Source organism: Pelodiscus sinensis, chromosome 2 (assembly GCF_049634645.1).
Source record: "Pelodiscus sinensis isolate JC-2024 chromosome 2, ASM4963464v1, whole genome shotgun sequence".
Lineage (NCBI taxonomy): Eukaryota > Metazoa > Chordata > Testudines > Trionychidae > Pelodiscus > Pelodiscus sinensis.
The window spans coordinates 223,337,775-223,343,774 of record NC_134712.1 but is presented as its reverse complement, the minus strand read 5'-3'; the positions used below and the strand labels follow the sequence as shown (position 1 = coordinate 223,343,774).

General features: G+C 46.8%; 1 long non-coding RNA gene across 1 annotated transcript; it reads left to right on the top strand.

Moving 5' to 3' along the window:
- The first annotated feature begins 745 nt into the window (after nt 1-745).
- LOC142826846 (uncharacterized) lies at nt 746-1,812 on the top strand. The gene is made up of 2 exons (XR_012901110.1): nt 746-932; nt 1,332-1,812. It is a non-coding gene; the product is annotated as an uncharacterized LOC142826846 (long non-coding RNA).
- The last annotated feature ends 4,188 nt before the right edge of the window (nt 1,813-6,000 follow it).

Below are 6,000 nucleotides of genomic sequence, written 5' to 3'. Positions count from 1 at the left end.
ATTTTGTTTCTTTTGAAGACACTTAATATACAGTTTGTTTTCAGCATATTATTATGTGCTTAATCACAAAATGATTCTAGAACTACAGGCAAGATTTAAAGTATCCCAACGTGGCTAAAAGTGTCATGTGCTCAGATGAATTTATAAAGAAATAGAACAATTTAAAAGCCTGCTCCCACTGAAATTAGTCTCTATGGCAGTTAGCCGTGGGAAATTCTGTGGATCTTCTGTGCTTTGCAGCTGCAAAAGATAATTGCAAGATTTAAGGGGAACTACTACCTGCCAGTAGCCAAGGCAAAGAAACGATTAAGTCACTTAAGAGCTCTGTGATTCCTCCTTCTTCAAAATAGAGTCCTTAACTTGCCCATCACAAATGTCCTTAATGACAGTTAAAGCTTGCCTTAGGCCATATGCACATTGGGAAAATACTATGTGTGACGGAGCAGGTCCGCCCCCCCCCGGGGGGCGAGCCCGCCCCACACTAAACCCGCGGTCGCCCTGGCCGGCCTCGGCGGGACGCCCCCCCCCGAGGAAGACGTGCGCTGTATGTTCGGCCGCCGCCGCTCAGCTGGGCGACGGCGCCAGGGATTCCCCGTCGGCTGCGGGCTGGGGGGAGAGGGGCCAGGAGGCGGAGCCCAGGTGCGCGGCGTGGGGTGTAACCACGTCGGCGTGCCAGGGGCGGGGATTTCAAAATGCCGGTGGCCGCCGGCGGAAGGGGAGCAGAGGGAGAGGAGAGAGCAGAGGGAGAGGAGAGAGCAGAGGAGGAGGGGGGAGAGCGGAGCAGGGCGAGGCGGAACGGGGCGGAGGAGCACGGGGGTAGCGGCAGGCGCTGCGGGAGCGCGGCAGCAAGTGGCGCCGTGAGGCGGGTAAGGAGGCCCGCGAAAGGAGGAAGTAGGAAGTAGCCCAGGGCAGGGCAAGGAGCCGGCGTGCTGGTGAGTTGCGGGCCAGCACCCCCCCCCCCAGCAGGGCAGGGTTAACCGACCCTGATCCTAGGGCCCTGGGCTGGGGTCCGGGAGTGAGGGAGGGCCCGGACCCCCCTATTCCCCCTCTCCTGCCCGCCGCTAAAGGCATTTGGATCCGCCGTTTCCCCGGAGCCACCGCAACAGAACGGGGACTTTGGGAGTTGGACCGGGGTAGACGGGGGCCACCCTGTCACACTATGTTAGAAATAATGTTCATATGCTAAACAAAACTTAGCAACTAATGTCACCAGGAACAAGGCATATTTAAAGGTTGGTTAATTGGTTATGATTAATAACAGATTCTCTTTGGCTGGTTAGATGACAGCCCCTCTCCTGTTTCAATCTACTCTGACCAGTCACTATTGACAGGGACAGCCAGTCATCTCTACAATACTGGAGGGGAGAGGAGACAAGGACCCAGAAGCTCCCAAAGAAAATATCCTGAGCCAGATGAAGAGTGAAACAAAGACTGATACAGACAAAATGAAACACAATTAATTCCTCCAAACCTATTCTGAGGCTATATTTCAGGCAAATAGAATCTTCCTTTCAGACCCCACTGAAAGCTCCCAAATCTCAACCCAAGGAGCTACAAGTGAAACTCTACACCAGTGGTTCTCAAAGAGTGGTCTACAGACTACCTGTCTGACAGATGGGCTGTGGGCTTGGGGCTGGCCTCTCCCTCCCTCTGCAGCAAGGAGTCTGTGCTGGTCCTCCAGCCCTGCTCTCCCAATTGCAACACCAGATCTCATGGGCTGGATCTGGCTCAGAGAGAGGAAGCATCTCCATATGCTGCTACTCTTCCCCACCCCCTTCCACTGAGGGAACAGCAGCACAGGAAATAGCTTGCCTGGAGGCTTTCCTTGCTCCTCCCATTAGCCAGAATCATGACCAATGGGAGCAGCAGGGGGAGGCAGTTTCTAGGAGTGGCAGGGTGCATGGAGCCAGGTAACCCCAGACCCTGCACCCCCATAACCCTCAGACACTCTCTCCCATCAACATTCCACACCCCTACCCTGTTCATGCACCCTCCCTCCTGTCCAGACCTCACACCCCCACCTCCTGCCCAGACCCCTACCCCCCCGCCTGCTCCTGCACCCAACCTCCCAGACAGAACCCCACTCCGCTCCTGTACCTGACCTCCCACCAAAAACTAGCATCTTCACCCCCTCCTGTTCCCCACCTCTTGCCCAGACTCTGCATCTCATCCCCATCTTGCTCCCCAGCAGCCCTTACCACATACTGAATTCCTCAGTTTTGGCTCTGCCCCAGAGTCTAGGGGGATCCACAAAATCTATTAGCCCTGGGACCCCAGAAGAGTTGATCTGGCTCATGAGAAGCTCTGAACCTCCATTTTTCCTAGCCCCCCCCCCCAGTAGGGCTGGAATGTGAAGGGAGTAAGGTATCCCAGTTGGGAGCCACATCGGTCAGGGTTGGGTTTTTGTTGTTTTTGTTTGTTTCTAACTTTTGTGTGGCCCCAACTGATTTTTCTGTGGGTCAAGAAAGGTTCCCTATCCCTGCCATAAATAAAGACAACGTTGAAACCTTTTGTTTTAGACATAAATTGATGTTTTACTTTATTTAAAACTAAGTTTGGTAAACTAACATAAAATTAAAGCACTTGATCTGTTTAATGATTTTTAATCATTTAATAATAATATTTCCTCTTTTACCAATTATATACACCCCCTTATGTTACACCTGCATATTTACTTTTTTATGCTCCAGTGGCCTAATATGAATAATTTAGTATTTAAGGTATTTAAAGATAAATGAAGGCATTTTGTCATCAAAGGTGGTTGGGCTGGTGGTCCATGGAAAGGTTTGTGTTTAGCGGGGTGGGCTTCTGGCCAAAAAATTTGAGAACCACTGTTCTACACCAATCCTGAATGTCTACAGTCTGTATCAGAACCCACTACTAACAGCTCCAAAGAACTATCACTCCTACTTCCTGAAAGGGCATGCACATTTGGAAAGGATTCTCAAACAATCTGGGGCTATGATACCTGCATACCATTCATTCCAAGAGTTCAGTACATTCACTCAACATGAAACTCCGGACCGTAAGAGAACCTTAAAGGAGTCTCAGCTCAAGACTTTTGAATCTGATCTATGCCCTACCTGGTTTGTGGAAGAATCAGACAGCTGGTGACCAAATCAGACAATGCTTCCTTCAAGGGAGGAATCTTATCCTCCTTCTTCAAACACATAATTGCATAGCCAACATGAAAGACATCTACAGTGGATACACTGGTTCTAGCCAACTATTATTGCCCATATCAAACCTTCAGGTTTTTAGCGGGCTCAAAGAAAAGTTTGCCAAAAGCCAACTACAATCCCAACTTGTACAAGACCAAGTACAATCTGGATTCAAGACAGAACAAGGAACTGAATTCACTTTGGTGCCACTGATAATCTGCTGTCAGTGAAAAGAGGGCAGACATTCATTGATATCCTCTGGACTTTTCTGCAGCATTTGACTCTGTTGACCATAAGGTACTGCTGTCTGACCTGGGGGAGGTGGCAGAACTCAGGGCAATGCACTAAAGTGTTTTGAAGGATGCATCCAAGAAGTAGCAATGGGAATCTACCTCTGCCATTATACTGATCATTTGTATAGTCCAAAAAGTCCAAAAAGGATCAATTCTCTCTTTGATTCTATCAGCATCTCCATGCAGCTACTAGGTGAGCTAGTCAGATGACATGGCCTCATTTGTCAGCAACATGTAGAAGAAACACAACTCTACTTATCCTTCACCACATATGACCTTACACAACCAAGATGACCCAGTGCTTGGAGGAGACCAATCCATGTTTGAAGAACCAGTTGAAGCTGAGCAGAATAGAGAATATGTTGGTGAGCACATGAAAGCATTCTGAAGCCATGGTACAGTTGAAGATACATACCCACAATAGATTAATTAAATCTATAGTTTAGGAATGCCTTGGACTGCTTGCTGACATTATGCTGTCATCTAGCAGCATCCATAAGTAAGACTTTCTGCCATCTCCTGTTTGCTGTCTCATTCTAGTCACATGAATGATTGCCCTCAGTTATACCTTTATTACCTCTAGTCTGGACTATACCTGGCCAGAAAGGCTTCACGGCTTAGAAAAGGCCAACTGGTACAGAATACTGCAGTGTCTCTCCTAAGCAAACAAAAGACAGGACTATGCAGCACTTTAAAGACTAACAAGATGGTAGCCCTGTCTTTTGTATCAGCAAGACGAGACTAATATGGCTACATCTCTATTACTATTCTCCTCAGCAACAGTGCTACTGCAAACACATACAAACTGTTCTCCACTCTCCATTGGCTTGCTATAGAATTTGAATCAAGGTCTTGGTCATTATCTTCAAGGTCTGCCATGACCTGGGCCCAGGATATCTAAAAAGACATGGAAATGAAGATTGTGCTTAACAGCTCTGTTCCTTCGGACAAGAGAATGTTCTACAATAAGGAAAAAGCTCATCACGGTGTTCTTGGAAACTAGTCCCAGACCATGGAATGAACTCCCACAGAAAGCAAAGACCATCACAAACCTCACCACCTTCAGCTCCAAGTGCAAGGCACATTTCTCTGAGCTTGTGTGCTCTATCATCAGAGTAAAAGGATATGTTTGTGTGAATATATTATGTGATGAATGCTTCACATGAGAGATATTGGTCATATTGCTTAATGCAATATTGGAAGGTACTTTTGTCAATGCAAGTAACATTGGTGTAAAGCTGAAAAAGTTATGTTATTTGTGCATAACTCGTTGCTTACATTAGTGTTGCATATATTAACTATGAGTGCTTGTATCAATGCAAAGTATAGTACACCACAGGTAGGCATCTCAGTGTGCTGTCTGCTGCTGTATGGTACAATGCCTTCTGGGAAGGTTTCACAGTGCATTGTGGGGTAGAAATTATTTGCTTATGGATTTCTAGAAGCTAGACCACCATCTATATCCCATACATTTTCTTTCCTTTTTAAAAAATCCAGCAAACTTGTGCAGCCCTTCTTGGTGTCCACCATTCCTGACAAAAGCACACAGCCTGCACAGCTCTGCATTATTTTAATGAATGTTACAAATGCAGGACAAAAAATCCTCCAGTATTTTCAGACCCACAGGAAGAACTGCAATACTGGGAGAGATGATTTTTTCTTTGAGGACAGACTATTAAAGAGACATAGCAAAAAGGTTATTGGTCATGTTCAAGAAGCAGCTGCAGATGGTAGAAAATTGTGTCTGGGCCAAGGAAATGAACATTGACTGTGATTCCTGGCAATGTGCAGGATGTAGTAAATTGATCTGCAGCAAAGGGGTTCTTAAGTCCTGGGGGGGGAGAGGGGGCAGGCAATAGCACTCGTATCCTTATTTTGGAAGGAGGCCTCCTTGTACAGAGTACACTAACAGAGAAGGCCACTTTGCTATGGTTATGCAAGCATTGGTGGCTCGCTAGGGATGCTTCACAGATATGAGTACAGGCAGGGGTGAAAGTAACTTAAGTTTCTTACAGGTACTGTTGTGTTGTGCCCCAGCTGGCCAGCTTCTTATTGGAGTGCTGCAATGGGTGGCTCTCCTCTTGTGCGGGCTGGCCAGGGAAAGTGTATGATACTTACATCTTTAAGAACACAGGGCTATTTGAAAAGGTGCATGCAGAGACATGCTTTACCATCAGCAGATTATGGCTGGCAATGTTGAAATATCGTAGGCTCTTGCCTGAGCATTGTTCTCCTGGCTCAAGAATCCATATACTAACCAAATTGACAGCACTATGGTCTGACTCAAACGTCAAGCCAACAGGTGCAGACTGACAGATAAATGTGTTTTGGTAGAATTAAGGGATATTGATAATATTTACTCAGCAGATTGGATCTCCATGAGAAAAATATCCAAAGTGTTTATAGCAGCCTGCTGTGTCCTGTATAATATTTGGGAAAAAAGTTGCTGCTGGGGTGGAAGGTAGAGAAACAGCGAGCAGCTGTCTGCTGAATTTGAACAGCCAGACCCAAATACTTCAACATGTAACCATGCAGTTGAGAGAGGC